This window comes from Aquarana catesbeiana, linkage group LG09 (assembly GCF_042186555.1).
Source record: "Aquarana catesbeiana isolate 2022-GZ linkage group LG09, ASM4218655v1, whole genome shotgun sequence".
NCBI lineage: Eukaryota > Metazoa > Chordata > Amphibia > Anura > Ranidae > Aquarana > Aquarana catesbeiana.
In genome coordinates this window covers 15,323,612-15,348,514 of record NC_133332.1, presented here as the reverse complement: position 1 = coordinate 15,348,514, position 24,903 = coordinate 15,323,612, and the positions used below count along the sequence as shown (strand labels likewise).

The 24,903-nt window shown below is 45.2% G+C and overlaps 1 protein-coding gene across 3 annotated transcripts in view; it reads right to left on the bottom strand.

Moving 5' to 3' along the window:
• Nucleotides 1–24,903, bottom strand: part of CHM (CHM Rab escort protein) — a 184,090-nt gene that overhangs the window by 94,076 nt on the left and 65,111 nt on the right. The window lies entirely within an intron of this gene.

Here is a 24,903-nt window from a genome sequence, read left to right as displayed (position 1 = left end):
CAATGGAACCAAATCAAATAAAAAAAAAAATGAAACAAACAAAAATCAAATAGTAAATGAAACAAACAAAAGCAAATAGTAAATAAAACAAACGATGAAACAAACTCAAAATATGAAACAAATGACGCCAAATCAAGTATAAAACCATAAAATAAAATAAAACAATATTACATATTAAAATCAAACAATGGAACCAAATCAAATAAAAAAATGAAAACAAAAAAATCAAATAGTAAATAAAACAAAATCGAAATATAAAACAATGATGCCAAATCAATTATAAAAACCATAAAATAAAACAATGAAACAAAAAATCAAATAATAAAACAATGGAACCAAATCAAATAAAAAAATGAAAAACAAAATCAAATCGTAAATGAAACAAACGTTGAAACAAAATCAAAACATAAAACAAAATGACGCCAAATCAAAAATAAAACCATAAAATAAAATTAAAAAATTAAAATAAAACAATGGAACCAAATCAAATAAAAAAATGAAACAAAACAAAAAAATCAAATAGTAAATACAACAAAATCAAAATATAAAACAATGACACCAAATCAAATATAAAACCATAAAATAAAACCATGAAACAAAATTAAATATTAAAATAAAACAATGGAACCAAATCAAATAAAAAATGAACCAAACAAAAAATCAAATAGTAAACAAAATTAAAAAAAAATAAAACAATGACGCCAAATCAAATATACAACCATAAAATAAAATAAAATATAATAAAACAATGAAACAAAATTGAATATTAAAATAAAACAATGGAACCAAATCAAATAAAAAAATGAAACAAAATTAAATAAAAAAAGAATAATACAAAATCAAAATATAAAACAATGATGCAAAATCAATTATAAAACCATAAATCAATGAAACAAAATTAAATATTAAAGCGCAAGTTCACCTTTAGACTTACACTGGACCCCCCCTTACCACCCCCCCCCCTCCCCCCGTTGCACCTGAAGCTGGCGATCACCCACTGTCAGGTCACCGTTTTACTTGTCCAGAGATTTGAAATCCCAGCGGTTTTCTTTCCTCTTCTCCCCCCCCTGACAAAACACGTTAGGTGGGTACTGATTGGTCGGCGCCGTCCATGTGACGGCGCCAACCAATTAGAATGCCTCCTATATGTACCTTTATGAGGTACGTTTAGGAGATTAAGCCGCGGGGATTTCAAATCTCCGGACCGGTGAAGCGGCTACCCGATGTCTCCTAGCGGGTGATCGCCAGCTTTAGGTACAGCGGGACCAGGGGATGGGGTCCAGCGTAAGTTCACCTTACAGATTTTCTGTAAAGGTGAACTTACCTTTTTATAAAATAAAACAATGAAACAAAATTAAAAAAATACAAAATAGTAAAAAAACCCAAAAAAAACAATGAAACTAAATCAAAATATAAAACAACGCAAAATCAAATATAAAATACAATGAAAACAAAATGAAATGTTAATAAAATAAAACAATGGAACAATTTCAAATAAAAAATGTATGAAAACAAAATCAAATAGAAAATAAAACAAAAAAACAATGATGCAAAATCAAATATAAAACCATCAAATAAATCAATGAAACAACTATTAAATATTAATAAAATAAAAAAGAAACAATCAATTAATAAAAAAAATGAAACAAAACATAGAATCTAAAAAAAAAAAAATAAAAATAAAAAAATATAAAAACAATAAAACACATAGTTACATAGTTGGTAAGGTTGAATAAAGACACCAGTCCATCTAGTTCAACCTATGTAGGTGTGTGCGTGTTGATGATCATTTCCTGTATCCCCGTTTACTGTGCTCACTAAGATAAGAGTTTTTAAAATATTATCCATACTTCCTGCTAACACCACCGATTGTGGAAGAGAGTTCCACATTCTTACTGCCTTGACAGTGAAAAACCCCCTACGCAGCTTAAGGTTAAATGGCTTCTCCTCCAATTTTATTGGGTGGCCCCGTGTCTTCTATACTCCCTGAGACTGACTAGCTTCCTACCTAAGCTGGAATCACCATTGAGGTATTTGTATACCACCTTCTTATCTCCTCTCAAGCTCTCTTCTCCAGAGAGAATAAAGTTCAATGGTTGTAGTCGTTCCTCGTAACGGAGGTCCTCCCATTCCCTTATTGATTTTGTTGCCCTTCTCTGGACTCTCTTCAGTTTCCGCACCTCCCTCCTGAGGACTGGTGACCAGAACTGGACGGAATACTCCAGATGTGGCCGAACCCGAGTCTTATAAAGTGGCAGAATAATCGTTTTATCTCTGGAGTATATGCCCTTTTTAATGCGTACCAATATTCTGCTGGCTTTGCTTGATGCAGCTTGACATTGCATGCTTTTGCTCAGTCTGTCTTCTACCAGGACCCCCAGATCTTTCTCCATCCTAGATTCCCCCAGAGGTTCTCCCCCCTAGTGAGTAACTTGCATTCACATTTTAGGCACCCAAATGCATTATTTTACATTAAACCTCATTTGCCATGTAGTTGCCCACCTCGTTATTTTATTGCGGTCCTCCTGTAAGGTTTCCACATCTTGTTGTGACGTTATTGCCCTGCTTAGCTTGGTGTCATCAGCCAACACCGAGATCGAGCTATTTATCCCATTCTCTATGTCATTTATGAATAAATTACAGAATTGGTCCCAAGACAGAGCCCTGGAGTACCCCACCTACCAATCCAGACCAGTCTGAGTATACGTTATTTATCACCACCCTTTGGACAAGCCCCATAACCAGTTTTCTATCTATGTAGGAACCCTATGGCCTAGGTCTACAGACCTCAGTTTGTAAAGTACAACGTTTATGGGGGGCAGTATTGAATGCTTTCGCAAAATCCAGATACACCAGATCCACCGACCTTCCTTTATCTAGATAGCTCACTTCCTCGTAGAATGTTAATAGGTTGGTTTGGCAAGAACAACCTTTAATAAATCCTTGCCGATTACTACTAATGATACCGTTTTTGTCAGAAAATTATTGGATATAGTCCCTTATCATCCCCTTCAATCGTTTACATACCAACGATGTTAGACTGACTGGTCTGTAGTTCCTAGGTATATGTTTCAGCCAGAAAATTCATGTTGGTATTTTTTTCCTTAGAAGAATCAGGAAAAAAAATGCATATCTAAACTTGTTACCAATATATTTAATATAATTTAATTATTTAATATAATTTTATAATATTACCAATAAAGCCTTATCTGTCCCCAAATAAAGACGTATAATATATTAGGGTAGACTAAGAAACCTAAAAGATATAATAATGTAAAACAGGCTTTTCCAACCTTTTAACCCTAGAGGAACCCCAAAAATAAATTTTCAGGTCTCGATGAACCCTTACTAAAACCAATTCATCGGGGGTCAATAGGAACAATGCCTCTTATACTGGTGGTCAATAGGAAGAATGTTCCCCTTAAAGTGGTGCTCAGAATGCCACCCTTAAAGACAGCTAAAAAGATATTTTGTGTCATGCTGCTGGCTTTGCTAAGTAATGCTGAACCTTGAACTCTGTAGGCACCATCAAGAAGGTGGTTCATCAGCCACAGCTTAAGGAACCCCTAGCAACCTCTGGAGGAACCCCAGAATTACACAGAACCCTGGTTGAGAATGGCTGATCTAAAGGAAGGCATTACCTAAACAGGAAAAAAAAACAAACAAAAAAAAAAAACCAACATTCTGGGATTTAATGGGCAGAAAATGGCCTGGAATCTCAAGTTACCAGAAGAAATGTACATGTCCTCAAAAAAATGCGGTTTTCCTGCATCCAATTCGCATGACAGGAGCGTGTGTCCAGCTCTCAATGGAGACAGTTCACACCGCTCCAGGGCGGCTGCGGAGAAGATTGTACAGAGGTCCTGTACGTCTTTGGCTCTGTTTCGAGTCCGAATTCAGGCAAAAATGCAAGCCTGATTTGCCCCTGAAATGGAGAACAGGGATTCACCGGACCCCTGCTGCGAGCCGCTCCGCACACAGTGTGAACCCAGCTTTAATATAGGTCCTGGTTATCCATTATCGGAATGTATCTCCCCAAAAAAAATAAGCAGAAATGTGTATCCAAATTTGCTATCAAATAAATGCCTCTGGAACTCAAGGGGGGGGGGGGGGGGGCGCAGGACCTCAAGCTATTTAAAATAAATAAATAAATAAATGTATTTATGGTAAAAAAATTGTATAAATTATTGATCAATAAACAAATGTATTAATAGTTAAAAAATGTTTGGACTCAAAGGAGTGAAAAAGGCCCAGTTACTTAAGCTACCTAAAAAAAGGGAGAAGCAAGAAGAAGAAAGAAGAAAGAAGAAAGAGGGAGGAGGGAGGAAGAAAGAGGGAGGAGGGAGGAGGGAGGAGGGAGGAAGAAAGAAGAAAAAAGAAAAAAGAAAGAAGAAAAAAGAAAGAAGAAAGAAGAAAAAAGAAAAAAGAAAAAAGAAAGAAGAAAGAAGAAAGAAGGAAGAAGAAGAAGAAGAAGAAGAAGAAGAAATAGAAAGGAAGGAAGGAAGAAAGAAAGAAGGAAGAAGAAAGAAGGAGGAAGGAGGAGGAAGGAGGAGGAAGGAGAAAGGAGGAAGGAAGAAGAAGGAAGAAGGAAGGAGGAAGGAGGAGGAAGGAAGAAGAAGGAAGAAGAAGGAAGAAGAAGCAGGAAGAAGAAGGAAGAAGAAGGAAGAAGTTTTGTTAATCATAATAATTATTCAATAAATAATGATTATTGATCAATAAACTAATTTGTTAATAAATAAAAAATGTTGTGACTCAAGGGAGTAAAAAAGGCCCAGGAACTCGGGTTACCAAAAAATAAATGTACATGTCCTTAAAAAACAAATCAATACATAATAATAATAAGAATAAGAAGAAATCTGGGACTCAAGAAAGGAAGAAGGAAGGAGGAAGAAGGAAGAAAGGAAGGAAGGAAGGAAGGAAGGAAGGAAGGAAGGAAGGAAGGAAGGAAGGAAGGAAGGAAGGGAGGAAGGGAGGGAGGAAGGGAGGGAGGGAGGGAGGGAGGGAGGGAGGAGGAGGAGAAGGAGGAGGAGGAGGAGGAGGAGGAAGGAGGAGGAGGAGGAAGGAGGAGGAGGAAGAAGGAGAAAGAGGAAGAAGGAGAAAGAGGAAGAAGGAGAAAGAGGAAGAAGAAGACGTTTTGTTAATCATATTATTTATTCAATAAATAATAATTATAAGTCAATAAAACTAAATCAATAGATAGATTACCCAGGTCAATAGAGTTTGTCCTGGGTATCTAGAAATCAATTACCTCTGGTCACGAAAGGGTTAATCTACGTGCAGGCTATTTAGTATTGGAATGCATCACCCCCCAAAAAGTGAAAGAAATTACAGAAAAAAAAACACAATAATAATAATAAAGTATCCAAATTTTCTACCAAATAAATGCCTTATATGTCCCCAAATAAAGATGTATAATACTTTAGGGTAAACTACAAAACCAAAAAGATATAATGTTCTGAACCAAGAAATTGCCTAAAAAAAAATAAAAATTCTAGGATGCAAGGGAGAGAAAATGGCTCTGCTGATACTTCTTGATCTGCCATGGGCATCTAGGAATAAATTACCTCTGGTCATGAAAGGGTTAATCTATGTGCTAGTAATGAATTATTGGACTATATCCCCCACTTAAAAAAAAAAAAAATTGAAGGCAATTAGAAAAAAGAAATGGTGTCGGGTACAGCTGCTTTGAGAAGAGAACGGTGGATGTGCGGCATGGATGCACAAGACAAAACTGAACTGTGTGTTGACAGCACAAAGGTGTAATGCATTGGGCACTCACTACATACTAAGAACAAGTGATTGCTATCTGCATGTGTCAAACAAAAAAAAAGAAAAAAAACGAGGAAACACATTAATGACAAGCCAACATTTTTTTTTGCAGGAGGAACCAGCCATAGGGGAAAAAAAAACCAAAAAAAAAAAAAACCCAAAAACACACAAGGCGTTCCTTGAGCTTGATCAGCCTTGCAGTCCTCGGAGACATCACAATAGTCTATTCAGACCAGACTTGACCGCAGCTGATGTACCTGCTGAAGCTTTGATGCCATTAACCCCGAACGACAGACGGTTAAAGCGCAATTCCTCACTCTAATTAACATGCTCCTGTCACCGCCAATGAGAAGGATTTCGTGAAAGACGGGAGCGAGGTGTACTCCGATTCAACTTTGGCCCCGGTGACTTCACATCATATTACGGGCAAAATTAAGAGTTGTGAAAATGTTTGCCCTGCCGGGGGCCCGTCCCGCGCAGCCCTTTAAATGCCATTTCAGCTTCTATCAGCGGCAGAATCAGCCGCTGTCATTTTTTTTTTAATTTTTTTTTTTAATACAGCTGCACAATAGGACCCATTAACAGGCGAAAAAAATCTCCTGACAGCGCACCTCATAATGATTTATGAGTTTGTGTATAATTTGATTATTCTATTAATTTCGCTGATTACTCGTTCAGCTAATACAGTGAAGGTCACTCCCAAAATAAATCTTCATTAGCTCTGGCGGAAAATAACTGCCTACAACTAGTTGTTTTCTTTAATTAAACGCTAATGTAACAGGAAAGTAAACAGGCTGCGGGCGCAGCAGCATCTGTTGGCGAGCCAGTCGGAGAAGATGGGTAGGGACGGGTAGAGGCCAATCAAACTATGCCAACCTTGGGAAGCCATAAAGAGCAGACGTAAAAAAATAAATAAATAATAAAGAAAAGAAAAAAGTGACACACAATGCCAATCATTTTTTCCTTTTTTTTTTTTTAATTTTAATTAATGCTGTCATTTTATATAGAATGAGGGGTTAGAACCTCTGTCAAGTCCTTATTGTCATGTCTAGGTCCACACTGGGAAGATGTCATAGTACAATGCAATAAACGTCTATATCAGGGTTTAAATTAGTTTTTTTTTTTTTACTAAAACAAATGTATTTATCAAAAAAATTTAACAAAAAAAAAAAAAAACACAACATGGAATGCCAGTAAAAGCTTATTATTATTATTTGTTTTTTTTTTTAAATGTTGTAGTTTTGACTAGAACAGCGAGGGGCTAGAACCTCTGTAAATTCCTTAATAGCAATATCTAGGTCCCCCAATGGGGAGACGTCATGGTAAAAACCAATGAACACCTGCCGTATATACTTGAGTATAAGTCGTTCCGAGTATAAGTCGAGGCCCTTATTTACCACAAAAAAAAAAACGGGAAAAACTTAGTGACCCGAGTATAAGACGAGGGTGAGAAACGCACAGCTACTGTAAGTGGAAAAGAGGGTCAACAATGCCCATTTGCAGCCTCATTGTGCCCATTTGCAGCCATAGGTCCCCCAAACTTCAAACTCGGTAGTTAAGGGTTCCTAGATGCCCCCTAGCTGCAGCCAAAATTTGGGGTCTCTGAACCCAAATGGTCCCGAAATGACATTGCTGCAGATGGACACAGTTGACCGAATTTGGGGCCCCTTAATGCAAGGAATACCAAATTTAGTGTGCAAACTCAGTGGAACTAGCACCATAAAATATCCAAATCTGGGGTTTCTAGCACCAATTGTCCCCGAGATACAGGGCCCCAAAAATCGGTTCAGAAAATGTCAAGCACTTTTCTGCAGCAGAGAATGACATTTTCTGAACCGGCTTTGGGGCCCAGTATCTCGGGCCACTTAGAGCTAGGAACCACAGCTTTGGATATGTTGTGGTACCAGATCCACTGGGTTTGCACACTAAATTTGGGGTTCCTAGCACCTAGTGGTCCTGAGATACGTGGCCCCAAAGTCGGTTCAGAAAATGTCAAGCACTTTTCTGCAGCAGAGAATGACATTTTCTGAACCGAATTTGGGGCCCCGTATCTCTTGGCCACTTAGAGCTAGGAACGAATTGGAATGACGCGGCCCTCTGCTATCAGTTCCGTATGGGTCTGTCAGAGGCCCTGAAAGATGACCTAGCCTGGGTCCTGTTCTAGGCTTGTGCCATGATCATGCATTAGCGGGACATTTTGGAACCAGTAAAACTTCTGAAATAGTATAACGTACCTTTTGGTGGCCTCACTTAGAAAAGGACTGCAGGAAGTATGTGGAATCCTGTACTACATATATTTGGAATAAAAGCAACAGGACCAAAGCATGGGGTCTGCTTAAACCATTACCAATCCCAGAAAGACCCTGGAAGATGATTTCAATGGTTTTTATTGTTGAGCTTCCCCGTTCAGAAGACTATACGGCCATCTATGTGGTGGTAGATCGATTGTCTAAGATGGCACATTTCCTACCCTTGACAGGCACGCCATCTGCCCCTGAGACAGCACAGATTTATCAAGGAAATAGTAAGGCTCCATGGAATCCCAGCTAACATTGTGTCTGACCAGGGGGTTCAATTTACCTCAAGATTTTGGAAATCTCTTGCTGAAACTGAAGATTGAGTTGTCCTTCTCCTCAGCCTTTTACCCTCAAACTAATGGTCAGACAGAAAAGACCAACCAGACCCTGGAGCAGTACTTACACTGCTTTTCTTCATTTTCTCAGAATGACTGGGTATCATTGTAACCCTTAGCTGAATTTGCTTACAACAATTCCCGGCACTCTGCTACCAGACAATCTCCATTCTTCGTCAATTACGGCTTTCACCCATCATTCCTGCCCAGTGAAATTCCAGAATGCTCTGTTGCAGCTGTTTCAGAAACAGTAACCTTCTCTGAATCCAATAGCAGACTGTTACAAGAAGCAATAACAAAAGCGCAGGAATACAGTAAAAAAAAAAAGTATTTGACAGGAAGAGACGGGGGGAGTTAATCTTGGAACCTGGCGATCAGGTATGGCTGTCCACTAGGGATGAGCCGAACACCCCCCGGTTCGGTTCGCACCAGAACCCGCGAACGGACCGAAAGTTCGCACGAACGTTAGAACCCCATTGACGTCTATGGGACTCGAACGTTCGAAATCAAAAGTGCTCATTTTAAAGGCTAATTTGCATGGTATTGTCCTAAAAAGGGTTTGGGGACCCGGGTCCTACCCCAGGGGACATGTATCAATGCAAAAAAAACTTTTAAAAACGGCCGTTTTTTCGGGAGCAGTGATTTTAATGATGCTTAAAGTAAAAAAAAAAAAGTGAAATATTCCTTTAAATATCGTACCTGAGGGGTGTCTATAGTATGCCTGTAAAGTGGCGCGTGTTTCCCGTGTTTAGAACAGTCCCTGCACCAAATGTCATTTTTAAAGGAAAAAATCTCATTTAAAACTGCTTGCGGGTTTAATGTCATGTCGGGTCATGGCAATATGGATGAAAATCAGTGAGACAAATGGCATGGGTACCCCCCAGTCCATTACCAGGCCCTTTGGGTCTTGTATGGATATTAAGGGGAACCCCGCACCCAAATTAAAATAAGGAAAGGTGTGGGGCCACCAGGCCCTATATACTCTGAACAGCAGTATACAGGCGGTGCAAACAAGACAGGGACTGTAGGTTTGTTGTTAAGTAGAATCTGTTTGTAATTTTGAACATTTTTAACGTGTTTAGCTCCAGCCAAAAAATCTTTTCTAAGCTTTTTGGAAAACATAGGGAAGGGTTATCACCCCTGTGACATTTGTTTTGCTGTCTTTCCTCCTCTTCAGAAGATTTCACCTCACTTTTTTGTCCCAATGAAAAATGTTTTTTGAAAATTTGGGTTTTTTTGTGGAACAAGGATTGGAAAGCATCAGTGGAAAGGAGAAATTGTTTTCCCATATTAACTCTTACAGGAGAGAATTTCCCTTCCTAGGGGTAGATTTCATCTCACTTCCTGTTGTCTCCTTCCGTTTGCAAGTAGGAGTCGTTTGTAAGTTAGATGTTTGAAAGTAGGGTCCTGCCCTATATACTCAGCAGAAATTTGGGCCTTAGGTGTTGCTGTGGCCACAACACTGTAAGCCAGTGGTTCTCAACCTTTCTAGAGCCGTGACCCCTTGATAAAATTTACCAAGTTGTGGGGACCCCTAACAGTAAAATTATTTTCCTAGCGTGGGTTGTCGGCATTTAGCGCTCCCTGAGTCCCTTCCAATCGTACAGAATTAAACCCCCGTATTGTACATTTTAGGATGTACCACTCTTTCTCTTTGTTCTCATTTCTTTCCCTTTTACCTCTCTATCCTATATTTTAGTTTTTTTCCCCATCCCTCTCTATAGCCGTGTTTCTTGTTCTTTCCCTCCCTTTCTTTGTTCCTCCCCCTCTTTTTCTCTCCCGTCCATGTATTCTCTATTTTTACTCCTTGGTGGGGGGAATGGGATCAGTGGCAGTGCTAGCAGGGAGTTGGGATCAGTGGCAGTGCTGGTGGGGGGAATGGGATTAGTGGCAGTGCTGGCGGGGAGTTGGGATGAGTGGCAGTGCTGGCGGGGGGAGTTCTGATCAACCAACTTAGGCGCTCTTGATAAAGGTCATCTGATGATCTGAGAACTGTAGTGGGGACTTTTAATGGCAACTCTAATCACAGGTAGTGTTACTCACTGTGTCTCCGACTTTGTGGTGTCTCGTAACAGTGACACCTATGCCGAAATCAGGAGATAGGGTCTCCTCCAGCCCCTCCCACTTCACATTCCTCCCCAGTCAGCTGACCTCTAGTCTCTGCCCCCCAGCCATGTCGTGAACTGAATGGGCAGCTGCAAAGAGGCTGAGTGGGCGGCCACAGGCTCCAGGGACAGCCCTGCTGGGCGGCCGCAAAAAGACTGGGAGAGTGGTGCGGGCTTCAGGAACAGCCCAGGATTCGGTGACCCCTGGCAAATCAACATTCGACCCCCGAAGGGGTCCCGACCCCCAGGTTGAGAACCACTGCTGTAAGCCCTCACAGGGCCCTGCTGTGAAATATTAGATCAAGAATTGTAATTATATGCCCCTGTTGAACAGGAGCTGAAAAATTAGGCCTTAGGCACTGGGGCTGGTGCCACAACACTGCAACCCCTCACAGACACTCTAGTTGGAACGCAGGAACGAGCCCTGCTGCAAAGTATTGCTTCAAAAATTGTAATTACACGCCCCTGTTAGACAGGGGCAGAAAAATTGGGCCTAAGGCACTGGTGCTGGTGCCACAACACTGCAACCCCTCACAGACACTCTAGTTGGAACGCAGGAACGAGCCCTGCTGCAAAGTATTGCATCAAAAATTGTAATTACACGCCCCTGTTAGACAGGGGCAGAAAAATTGGGCCTTAGGCACTGGTGCTGGTGCCACAACACTGCAACCCCTCACAGACACTCTAGTTGGAACGCAGGAACGAGCCCTGCTGCAAAGTATTGCATCAAAAATTGTAATTACACGCCCCTGTTAGACAGGGGCAGAAAAATTGGGCCTTAGGCACTGGTGCTGGTGCCACAACACTGCAACCCCTCACAGACACTCTAGTTGGAATGCAGGAACGAGCCCTGCTGCAAAGTATTACATCAAAAATTGTAATTACACGCCCCTGTTAAACAGGGGCTGAAAAATTGTGCCTTAGGCACTGGTGGTGGCGCCCAGAACCAAAAATGTTCTTACAAGCTATCAGCGTGATGATTGAGGAGGAAGAGGATAATTACTCAGGGATAGTCACTCAGCATCAGCATAGGCAGTCTTTGAAGGGATGAGATTTCAAAAAAAATTATTCGGTTACATCAGCATCAGGTGCTTGGTAGCTGGTGGTGATCCAAGACTCATTCATTTTTATGAAGGTCAGCCGATCGACCGAGTCGGTGGACAGACGCACCCTGTGATCGGTTACCACGCCTCCAGCAGCACTGAATGTGCGTTCCGAAAGAACGCTGGATGCAGGACAGGCCAGTAGCTCAATTGCATACTGTGCAAGCTCTGGCCAGTGATCCATCCTCAAGACCCAGTAACCCAGAGGATTTTCGGTGGGAAAGGTGTCCAAGTCTGATCTTGCCCCTAGGTATTCCTGCACCATGTAAAACAGACGCTGGCGATGGTTGCTGGAACCGATCATACCTTGGGGCTGCGGACCAAAAAATTGTCTGAACGCATCGGTCAGACGGCCACCTTCTCCACCGCTCCTTCTTTGACTGACCGAAGCCTCAGCAACACGTTGTCCAGAAACAGGAGTTTGTAACCTCCCAGTCTCTGGGAACGCGTTGCACAGACCTTTCTGCAAGGCCTCCCGAAGATGTTTCATCCTCTGCTCCCTCTGCGATGGCAAGATAAGGTCCGCAACCTTACCCTTGTAACGTGGATCAAGGAGGGTTGCCAGCCAGTATTGGTCCTTCTCCTTGATACCACGAATACGAGGATACTTACGCAGGCTTTGCAGGATCAGGGAGGCCATGCAGCGTAGGTTTGCTGAGGCATTCGGTCCGGAGTCCTCTGGGTCACTAAGAACGACATGGTCCGCAGCCACCTCCTCCCAGCCACGTACAAGTCCATGTGTTTCTTGGGACTGATCCCTTAAAGACTGCTGCTGATGCTGAGTGCCAGGCTCCACCTCCATACTGACACAATCTTCCTCCTCCTCCTCTTCCTCCTCGTCCTCTTCCTGTGTGATCGGCGGGCACGCAGGAACACTGTCTGGATAAAGGGGGCCTTGAGAGCTAAGGAAGTCCTCCTCTTCCTGCCTCTGTTCTGCCTCAAGTGCCCTGTCCATTATTCCACGCAGCGTGTGCTCCAACAGGTGGACAAGGGGGACAGTGTCACTGATGCATGCACTGTCACTGCTCACCATCCTCGTGGCCTCCTCGAATGGTGACAGGACAGTGCATGCATCCCTGATCATGGCCCACTGGCGTGGGGAAAAAAAACCAAGCTCCCCTGACCCTGTCCTGGTGCCATAGTCGCACAGGTACTCATTGATGGCCCTCTGCTGCGTGTGCAGCCGCTGCAGCATGGCCAACGTTGAGTTCCACCTGGTGGGCATGTCACAGATTAGGCGGTTCTTGGGCAGGTTAAACTCCTTTTGGAGGTCCGTCAGCCGAGCACTGGCATTATATGACCGGCGGAAATGCACACAGACTTTCTGGCCTGCCTCAGGACATCCTGTAAGCCCGGGTACCTGCCCAAGAACCGCTGCACCACCAAGTTAAGGACGTGAGCCAAACAGGGCACATGGGTCATTTGTCCCTGTCGGAGGGCAGAGAGGAGGTTGGTGCCATTGTCGCAAACCACCATTCCTGCCTTAAGTTGGCGTGGCGTCAACCACCTCTGAACCTGCCCCTGCAGAGCTGACAGAACCTCTGCCCCAGTGTGGCTCCTGTCCCCCAAGCACACCAGCTCAAGCACCGCATGGCATCTTTTGGCCTGCGTACTTGCGTAGCCCCTTGAACGCCTACGGAGCACCGCTGGTTCCGAGGAAGAGGCCATGGAGGAAGAAGAAGAGGAGGGGGTGGAGGAGAGAGGTGTGTCACAATCAGCATTTTGGAGGCGTGGTGGCGGAACAACCTCCAACACTACTGCACCTTGTCCTGCATCCTTCCCAGCTGCCAGCAGAGTCACCCAATGCGCCGTGAAACTTAGGTAACGTCCCTGTCCATGCCTGCTGGACCATGAGTCAGCGGTAATATGCACCTTACCGCTGACCGCCCTGTCCAGCGAGGCATGGACATTGCCTTCCACATGCCGGTAGAGAGCCGGAATCGCCTTCCGTGAGAAAAAGTGGCGTTTGGGTACCTGCCACTGAGGAACCGCACATTCCACAAACTCACGGAAGGGGGCAGAGTCTACCAACTGAAAAGGCAGCAGTTGAAGTGCTAGCAATTTTGCCAAGCTAGCATTCAACCGCTGGGCATGTGGATGGCTGGGAGCAAACTTCTTTCGACGGTGCAGCAGCTGGGGCAGGGAAATTTGCCTGGTACAATCTGACGTCGGTGTACCAAAAGCAGATTGCCCACAAGTACTTGGCTGTGACACACCTAATTCTACACCTTCATTCCTCTCACTGCAGGTCTCAGAGAGGACTGAAGGTCTAGTGGGGTTGGAAATCTCAGCTGATGAGGAGCAAGGAGAGATCCTCTTTGTTCTTTGGTGTGGGTCTTTTAGATACGCTTGCCAACGAACTGCATGGCAGGTCAACATATGTCTGGTCAAGCATGTGGTACCCAAGCGGGAGATGTTTTGGCCACGCGAGATACGCTTGAGACATATGTTGCAAATAGCAGCGGTGCGATCTGATGCACTCGTCTCAAAAAAGGCCCACACCAAAGAACTTTTTGAATAACGCGCAGAGACTGCAGCGCCCTGCACATGTGGAGCTTTGGGGTGTGATGCAGTCAATGTGCTGCCCTTAGGCTGGCCCCTGGAGGGCATCCTGCCTCGTTGGTGATGTGCCGCCGCCTCCTCCTCCTCCTCCTCCTCCTCTCTCCTATCAGGCACCCACGTTGAGTCAGTGACCTCATCATCCCCTCCCTCCTCATCACTGGAGCAAACCTGGCAGTATGCTGCAGCAGGGGGAGCATGACTGCCAGATTGCTGTCCTTCTTGGGCACCCCCTCTGTCCGTGCTCATGTTACTGCCTTCATCGAGCTCAGTATCGTCATCAGAGCCTTCCAAACGCTGGGCATCCTCCTGGAGCATGTACCCAACACTGTGGTCAAACAGTTCGAGGGAATCCTCATGAGGACATGGTGGAGCTAGGGAAGGAGTCACTGATGACATTGAGCTGAGGGAAGAGGCCGCTGCTTTGCCAGACAAAGCACCCTGGGCATGGGTGAGAGAGGATGAGGAGGATGAGGACGGCTTGGTCATCCACTCGACCAAGTCTTCCGCATGTTGCGGCTCAACACGGCCAGCTGCCGAAAAAAAGGCCAAGCGTGTCCCATGGCCACGTGCTGATGAGGATGCACCGTCTCCACGACCAGCACTAGACACAGAGCCTGCTTGCCCTCTCTTATTGGCTTGTGACTGTCTGCCTCTCCTTCTTGGCCTTCCAGACATACTAATGGCCTGTAGCTGCACTAAGCTGGGATAGAACACCTGTAATTTTCTTCAAGTAGCTTTATATACTGTAACCAGACAAGCCTGCCTGTCAGTAGGAAGATAACAGGAACGGATCTAGCTGAACACTGTGAGCAGGACGCACTGTACTAAATGTAAATAGTCTAGCTGTCTGACCGTGGTACTAATAGGATCAAATAGAACACCTGTAATTTTCTTCAGGTAGCTTTATATACTGTAACCAGACAAGCCTGCCTGTCAGTAGGAAGATAACAGGAACGGATCTAGCTGTACACTGTGAGCAGGACGCACTGTACTAAATGTAAATAGTCTAGCTGCCTGACCGTGGTACTAATAGGATCAAATAGAACACCTGTAATTTTCTTCAGGTAGCTTTATATACTGTAACCAGACAAGCCTGCCTGTCAGTAGGAAGATAACAGGAACGGATCTAGCTGTACACTGTGAGCAGGACGCACTGTACTAAATGTAAATAGTCTAGCTGCCTGACCGTGGTACTAATAGGATCAAATAGAACACCTGTAATTTTCTTCAAGTAGCTTTATATACTGTAACCAGACAAGCCTGCCTGTCAGTAGGAAGATAACAGGAACGGATCTAGCTGAACACTGTGAGCAGGACGCACTGTACTAAATGTAAATAGTCTAGCTGCCTGACTGTGGTACTAATAGGATCAAATAGAACACCTGTAATTTTCTTCAGGTAGCTTTATATACTGTAACCAGACAAGCCTGCCTGTCAGTAGGAAGATAACAGGAACGGATCTAGCTGTACACTGTGAGCAGGACGCACTGCACTAAATGTAAATAGTCTAGAAGATAACAGGAACGGATCTAGCTGAACACTGTGAGCAGGACGCACTGCACTAAATGTAAATAGTCTAGAAGATAACAGGAACGGATCTAGCTGAACACTGTGAGCAGGACGCACTGCACTAAATGTAAATAGCAGGAACGGATCTAGCTGAACACTGTGAGCAGGACGCACTGCACTAAATGTAAATAGTCTAGAAGATAACAGGAACGGATCTAGCTGAACACTGTGAGCAGGACGCACTGCACTAAATGTAAATAGTCTAGAAGATAACAGGAACGGATCTAGCTGAACACTGTGAGCAGGACGCACTGCACTAAATGTAAATAGCAGGAACGGATCTAGCTGAACACTGTGAGCAGGACGCACTGCACTAAATGTAAATAGCAGGAACGGATCTAGCTGAACACTGTGAGCAGGACGCACTGCACTAAATGTAAATAGCAGGAACGGATCTAGCTGAACACTGTGAGCAGGACGCACTGCACTAAATGTAAATAGCAGGAACGGATCTAGCTGAACACTGTGAGCAGGACGCACTGCACTAAATGTAAATAGCAGGAACGGATCTAGCTGAACACTGTGAGCAGGACGCACTGCACTAAATGTAAATTGCAGGAACGGATCTAGCTGAACACTGTGAGCAGGACGCACTGCACTAAATGTAAATTGCAGGAACGGATCTAGCTGAACACTGTGAGCAGGACGCACTGCATTAAATGTAAATAGTCTAGATAGAAGATAACAGGAACGGATCTAGCTAAACTGAATACAGTGTATATATATATATATATGCAACACCTGGGATGCATATATATACACAATACACTGTAAGTGCAGCTAACTGACTGACTGTTCTGCCTAATCTATCTAACTCAAATCAAATGACACTGTCTCTCTCTCTCTCTATCTCTCAGCACACCGGAACACACACTACACAGGGCCGCCGTGCAGGCGGCCTTATATAGTGTGGGGTGTGTACTAAATCCCCTGAGCCATAATTGGCCAAAGCCACCCTGGCTTTGGCCAATTACAGCTCTCTCTACTGACGGCGCTGTGATTGGCCAAGCATGCGGGTCATAGTGCATGCTTGGCCAATCATCAGCCAGCAATGCACTGCGATGCCGCAGTGAATTATGGGCCGTGACGCGCCACACGAATTTAGCGCGAACGGCCCATAACGTTCGCAATTCGGCGAACGATCGAACAGCCGATGTTCGAGTCGAACATGGGTTCGACTCGAACACGAAGCTCATCCCTACTGTCCACTATAAAATTTAAAACTGGCTTGTCCATCAAAGAAACTAGGACCTTAGTTTGTGGGGCCATTTCCATTGAAGAGAAAAATCAATGACGTCGCCTATGAGCTAGAGTTACCTTCAGAATTCATCCAGTCTTTCACGTAACTTTACTAAAACCTGCAACTCCTGATCCGGGTCTACCTGAGCCGATGATGGTTGACGGGGAGGAGGAGTATGATGTTGAGGCAATTCTAGATTGCAGAAAAAGGAGAAACAAAACCCAGTATCTGATTAAATGGAAAGGTTATGGACCTGAGGAAAATTCTTGGGAACCTGAAAATAATATTCACGCCAAGAGACTTGTCCAAGCATCCAACCGTTCCCATCCAGGAAAGTTGGCCCAGTTGGGCATCCAGAGGCTGCCCATTGGGAGGGGGCAATGGCAGGAAAGGCTTACCAGAGGAAGAAATGTTACTTGCAGGCCAACTCTTGTTCCCCGGAGGCCAACACCTGTTCCCCAAACTGTCTTAGGGAAGCTGCGTTAGCGTGTGCTAACGTAGGTTAGCACATGCGCACAAGGATGCGCGGCGCCGGCGACGCATTCTGTGACAGATGAGGGCGCCAAATGGGCTATTTAAACCAGATCAGTACACAGATCCAGTGCTGTCTTGTCTACAGCGTTCCCGTGAGGGTCCCATTTTCTGTTTATCTGCATCTGATTCCAGTTACCTACCCGGCTTCCTTTGACTATTCCTGCTCTCCACCTGCATCGACCCTGGCTTGAACTTTGACCACTCTCCAGTCTTTGCATCTGTACCTTATCTGACCGCACTGTGTATGACCCGGCCTGTCCGACCCTGCTCCAGTCTTCTGCTTCCAGCATGTGTAGCTCCGGTACCGCTGACCTGAATCCACAGCATACCTGCATCCACTGTCCTGTACCTACAGCCTGCCTGCATCCGCTGTCCTGTATCCACAGCATACCTGCATCCGCTGTCATCTGGCACATCACTCAACTGGAAGCCCAGCAGCTACCACGACTACCGGCCCTCGTGCGACTCTGCACTCCTGCGCCACCTGTCTACTCTACCAGGGGCCCCGAGTCAGAGAAGTAAGAGAAGCCTTCCTCTGCATACCCAGGCTCTTCCTACCAGGTACGTGACACATCCTTACAACATGATGCTGCCACCACCATGTTTCACGGTGGGGATGGTGTGTTCAGGGTGATGTGCATTGTTAGTTTTGCTTTTAGGCCAAAAAGTTCAATTTTGGTCTCATCTGACCAGAGCACCTTCTTCCACATTTGCTGTGTCCTCCACATGGCTTCTCACAAACTGAAAACAGGACTTCCTATGGTTTTCTTTCACCAATGTCTTTCTTCTTGTCACTCTTCCATAAAGGGCAGATTTGTGGAGAACACGACTAATAGTTGTCCTGTGGACAGATTCTCCCACCTGAGCTGTGGATCTCTGCAGCTCCTCCAGAGTTACTATGGGCCTCTTGGCTGCTTCTCTGATGAATGTTCTCCTTGCCCGGCCAGTCAGTTTAGGTGGACGGCCATGTCTTGGTAGGTTTGCAGTTGTGCCATACTCTTTCCATTTTCCGATGATGGATTGAACAGAGCTCCGTGAGATGTTCAAAGCTTGGGAGATTTATTTTATAACCTAACCCTGCTTTATACTTCTCTACAACTTAATCCCTGACCTGTCTGGTGTGTTCCTTGGCCTTCATGATGCTGTTTGTTCAAAGATTCTCTAACAAACCTCTGAGGGCTTCACAGAACAGCTGTATTTATCCTGAGATTAAATTACACACAGGTGGACTCTATTTACTAATCAGGTGACTTCTGAAGGCAATTGGTTCCACTAGATTTTAGTTAGGGGTATCAGAGTAAAGGGGGCTGAATACAAATACCCCCCACACTTTTCACATATTTATTTGTAAAAGATGTTGAAAACCATTTATCATTTTCCTTCCACTTCACAATTATGTGCCACTTTGTGTTGGTTTATCGCATAAAATCCCAATAAAATACATTTACGTTTTTGGTTGTAACATGACAAAATGTGGAAAATGTCAAGGGATATGAATACTTTTTAAAGGCACTGTAATCCCAGCACAATCCGGGGCCATGTCCCAACGCATTTCATCCCACCCAAAGGGCTTAGTCATGCGACTCCATCACTAACCACTTTCCGACCGCCTAACTGTAAATGTATGTCATGATTTTGAGATTAAATACCGGGGTTATGGCTGCAGCTAGATGCCTTAACCCCGGTATTTTTTTTTTTCCTCAGGCAGATTCAAACCCAGATTTACCCATAAAGAGGACCCATCATGCTGTATTGTTATCGCAAGGGATGTTTATATTCCTTGCAACAGCAATAAAAGTGATCAACACAAAAATTTTAAGGGGACAATGTAAACATTTTACGTGAAGCAGTGAACGCATAGGTAGGTCACGCCCACATATGTAAAAGTTGTTTGCACCACACATGTGAGGTATTGCCACGAATGTCTGAGCGAGAGCAATAATTCTAGTGCAAGACCTCCCCTGTAACTCTAAACTGGTGACCTGTGGAAAATTCGAAAGCGTCGCCTATGGAGATTTTAAGGTACCGTACTTTGGTGGCATTCCACGAGCACGTGCAATTTTAAAGCACGACATGTTAGGTATCTATTTACTTGGCGTAACATCATCTTTCATATTATAAAATTGGGGTATATATTTATAGAATTGGTGTTCTTAGGGTCATAGTCTGCATTTTTCTTCCCCCAAACATGGCGAGTCGAGTTCATGCCAAAGAGCTCAATTTTGGTCTCATCTGACCACAGCCCTTTCTCCCAATCCTTCTCTGAATCATTGAGATGTTCATTGGGATGACTGTACATGTGCCGCCTTGAGGAGGACGTGCCCTGTTTGGAGGAAGAAAAATGCTGACTATGACCCTAAGAACACCATCCCTACAGTGACGCACGGAGGTGGAAACATTATGCTTTGGGTCTTTTTCTCAAGCTGCAGACCGACTTTGCCGCATTGAGGGGCCAATGGATGGGGCCATTGGCCCCTCAATGGAGGAGAACCTTCTTCCCTCTGCCAGAACACTGAAGATGGGTCACGAATGGGTCTTCCAGCATGACAATGACCCAAAACATACCGCCAAAGCAAGAAAGGCGTGGCTTAAGAAGATGCACATTAAGGTCATGGAGTGGCCTAGCCAGTCTCCAGACCTTCATCCTATAGAAAATTTATGGAGGGAGCTGAAACTTCGAGTTACCAAGAGACAGCCAAGAAACTTTAAGGATTTAGAGAAGATCTGTAAAGAAGAAGAGTGGGCCAAAATACCTCCTGAGATGTGTGCAAACCTGGTCACCAACTACAAGGAACGTCTGACCTCTGTGCCAACAAGGGTTTCTCCACCAAGTACTAAGTCATGTTTTGATTGGCGATACTTTTTTTACTCACTGAACTGCAACTCAATTTATAACATTTGTATTATGGTTTTTTTTTTTTTTGTGGATCGTTGGTTGATATTCTGTCTCTATCATTGAAAATACACCTAGGATAAAAAAATGATAGACCCTTCATTTCTTTGTAAGTGGGCAAACTTGCTCAACCTGCTCTCTACTGCAGCCGCATGCTTCCTCTAGCGCCAGCTCCTATCACACTGATGCTCAGGCAAAGGGGGTGGATTCAGGGGCGGGAGCAAAGGGGGGTGGATTCAGGGGCGGAGCCAATTGGGGGGGGCGCAAAATGAAGTTTCACCTGGGGTGTCAAAAATCCTTGCACCAGCCCTGAGGCCGCACGTATGTGTGCGGTCGGCTGGAAGGGGTTAAAGTTATTTTCTGAAAAGTGATACTGTTGCTATATATTGTCACATATCAGGAATTTATTGATGCAGCCCTTTTACAGTTAGGCCCGTTTCTCACCTACAAGGGCGCGTGCTTCCATGCGTTTTAAGCGTGCTTCCGCGGATCGTGCACAAGAAACGCGGAAAAGGAGGTCCATTCTTTTTTCAAAAACTCCATGCCCCAAACCACATAGAGCTACGGCACCGTGAAGCGTGGTGCACACGAAGTACGGGAGGGGGGGTGGGGGTGCCATTAACAATACTTGCTAAAGGGCAGCGCGTTTCTGTACGCGATTTTGCGCAATGACAGACGTAGATGTGAACTCCGGAATGGAAGAAACACAAAACAACGGCGGAGTTCAGCATTATTCTATAAGGGGAGACGGGGGAGACGTTACTTTTGCTCTCTCCGTAGAGAGGACTTGGCACTCCAGGCGCGCACCTCCTCACTGCGCACACAGATGTGAGATGAATTCGGGGAGATTTAATGTAAAAACGAGACTGGCGGAGTCCTGGAGAGAATACATACAAGGGCACGAGGAGCGCTCCGCCACTTTATTAATGATAAAGCTCAATGATCTGTGAATAACCAGGAAAAATGGAAGATTATTGAGTTACTTTCTCAATCTATCCATCCGTCACCGGAGAGCCGTGATAGATCACCGCGTCCCTCCGCCATTTACCCTCCAGTCCCACGCTTCCTCTTCTCCTTGGGGGGGGGGGGGCATTGCGCTGAACGCACCGTGACTTCTAGAAGAGACCACGGAGCCAAAACTCTAAAAATATTATACATTTCCACTAAAATCTTCTAGCACAGCTTTTATTTCCCCGCACACTAGCTGAAATTTGAAAGCAGCCGGATGCTGCAAGTGGCTCTAAAGGGTAAAAACAGAGCAAATCCGGGCTGAATGCCACTAGATGTCCCCCATTTCAGTCTTGCACGGTTGTGCCGGCTCCTCCCCCTGGACTGAAACTTACACCGATTTCACCGCACACTGTGAGCTTCTCACAATGTGCATTAGAAGCAAGTCAGATAGAGCCCCGCCCCATTTCCTGGCAGTATCATCTAGCGCAGGGATATGCAATTAGCGGACCTCCAGCTGTTGCGGAACTACAAGTCCCATGAGGCATAGCAAGACTCTGACCGCCGCAAGCATGACACCCAGAGGCAGAGGCATGATGGGACTTGTAGTTTTGCAACAGCTGGAGGTCCGCTAATTGGATATCCCTGATCTAGCGCTTTCCTCCCCAGCCTTTCTAACCCTGGCCCCGCCCCTTTCGCTCATTGGACCTCAGCGTATTGAGGAGGAATAGGTTGCCCTGAATTGCTCAGGACCTATATGGACCTTATGTAAGGTGAGCTTTTTAAATGGGAAAGCCTTTAATTGATAAGTTTACTTCTGCTTTAAGACACAAATATTAGTCCGATGCGAATTCCACCTCCGTTTTCTTTGCTGATGACTTATCAGCTGTCAGCGGGTTCCCCGCCGACAGCTGAATGTAAAGCAAAGAATTTCCAGCATTAAAATTTTATTTAAAAAAATCTGCCTGGGCCCCTCCCCCATTCTATACCAGACCCTTCGGATCTGGTATGTATTTTGGGCTGGGTTCACACTATTGCCGCATGCGGCTCACAGCAGGGGTCCGGTGTGTCCCCGTTCACCGTTTAAGGTCCAATTTCAGCACAAATTTTGGGGCTGAATTCGGACCTGAAATGGACCAAAAGACGCAAACAGGATCCCTGTGCAAATTGGCACCGGAGCCACAGCGGAGATACGTGAACAGGCTCCATAGAGAGCCAGCCACAATCTCCTACCATGCGAATTGGATGCAGGGGAAACCCACATCCAAAATCGCAATAGTGTGAACCCAGCCTTAAGGGGAAATCCATGCCAAAATTAGAAACTAAAATGGCGTGGGGTCCCTCACCCCCCTCCCCCTCCTGAACCATACCAGGCCACACGCCCGCAACATGGGAAGGGTATATGCTGGGTTGATGATGTCATAAGGGGGGCGGGGTCACCTGGTTGCATCATCGGGTGGCCCCGCCCTTTAGTTATTTAAGAACCGTCAGACAGCAGAGCTGGCAGAAGGCTGGAGCCAGCGACAGTTGCGGACCTCTTTATACTGGATCTACACCGGGACATCGTTTTTGCTTTTTGTGTATCAAAATTTGTCAAAAAACTGTCTCTGTGTTTATTTATTTCTGACACTTTTTTTGATGAATGAGTAGGGGTATAATGTACCCCATACTCATTCACATGGGGGCAGGGGGTCGGGATCAAGAAGAAAAGAAAAGGTGCTTAGGGGAGGCATGTGACCTAGTATGGTTCGGGGGGGGGGTGCTCGCTTGTCGTCGCCCCCCCTCATTTTTTGATCAGCTGGGCCGCATGCTCAGATAAGAGTCTGGTACGGATTGGGGGGGCATGCTGTTTTTAAAAAATATATTTTATTTTGCCATGGGTTCCCCTTAAAATACATACCAGACCATAAGGGCCTAATAGATTGGGGGGGGGGGGGATATGGATTGGGGGGGTCTTTCTTTCTCAATTCGTATTCTAAACTGATGACATGTGTGATTCAGAAGTGTTCTTATATTATTATTATTATTATACAACAGTTTGCGCAGCACTTATAGAAAGCAATGAGCCTGAATTTCGCATCTGAACCGCGCTCAGAAATTTGCAATGCCGCTGCACCACACATATGTGAAGCGGCTCCATAGAAGGCCGGTTTGGTTCACGTCATGGTTCAAAACACATCCAATTTACATATATGTGAACGGAATTGTAAAGTGTACCTAAACCAAAAAAGACCGCTGACCTGTCCCTTAGATATCAGATTTCGCCTGGTGATCCCGCCAGTAACACACTTCCTGTCCTTGGTTGCCAACGGTAACTGCACTGTATGGAGGAGCAGCATTGTAAACAGGTTACAAGACCAGAGAGCCCCCCCCCCCATTCTCCTCCATATCCTGGGGGGGGGGGGGGTTCTGTAGTTCGGACAGCTGGGGAAATGGATTACATTGTTGGAGATTTCAGTTCAGTCCACCAGAAGTGACACAAGCACTGAATTTCTGGCAGGATCAAAACTTATTTTTCTGTACTTGCAGAGGTTCTAGGCCTGAAGAAGAAAATGAATGCGGCCACTACAGAGAATCATTTAAGAGAGACTCCGTGGCAGAAGATAAGGACAAATTTAGCACAGGGATGGTGGGAACCCCTCATAATGGGCACAGCGGATGTACAGACCCGGGAACTCAGCACAGGGATGGTGGGAACCCCTCATAATGGGCACAGCGGGTGTACAGACCCGGGAACTCAGCACAGGGATGGTGGGAACCCCTCATAATGGGCACAGCGGGTGTACAGACCCGGGAACTCAGCACAGGGATGGTGGGAACCCCTCATAATGGGCACAGCGGGTGTACAGACCCGGGAACTCAGCACAGGGATGGTGGGAACCCCTCATAATGGGCACAGCAGGTGTACAGACCCGGGAACTCAGCACAGGGATGGTGGGAACCCCTCATAATGGGCACAGCAGGTGTACAGACCCGGGAACTCAGCACAGGGATGGTGGGAACTCTTCATAATGGGCACAGCAGGTGTACAGACCCTGGAACTCAGCACAGGGATGGCGAGTTTTTTACATTAGAGCTCTGTACTAACTGATCTTATCTCAGCAGTGATTTTGCCAGGTTGTTGCATGGTGGATACGGCCTCCATACATGTAAAAAATGAGGATGTCCTCTCTAATAAAGGAACAGTTAGAATAATGCGATTCCTGGAAACACACCATGGCTGTTTGTGAAGGGGGGTGATCACAGTAGTGGGGGGGGGTGATCACAGTAGTGGGGGGGGGTGATCACAGTAGTGGGGGGGGTGATCACAGTAGTGGGGGGGGTGATCACATTAGTGGGGGGGGTGATCACAGTAGTGGGGGGGGTGATCACAGTAGTGGGGGGGGGTGATCACAGTAGTGGGGGGGGGTGATCACAGTAGTGGGGGGGGGGTGATCACAGTAGTGGGGGGGTGATCACAGTAGTGGGGGGGGTGATCACAGTAGTGGGGGGGGGGTGATCACAGTAGGTGGGGGGGGGTGATCACAGTAGTGGGGGGGGTGATCACA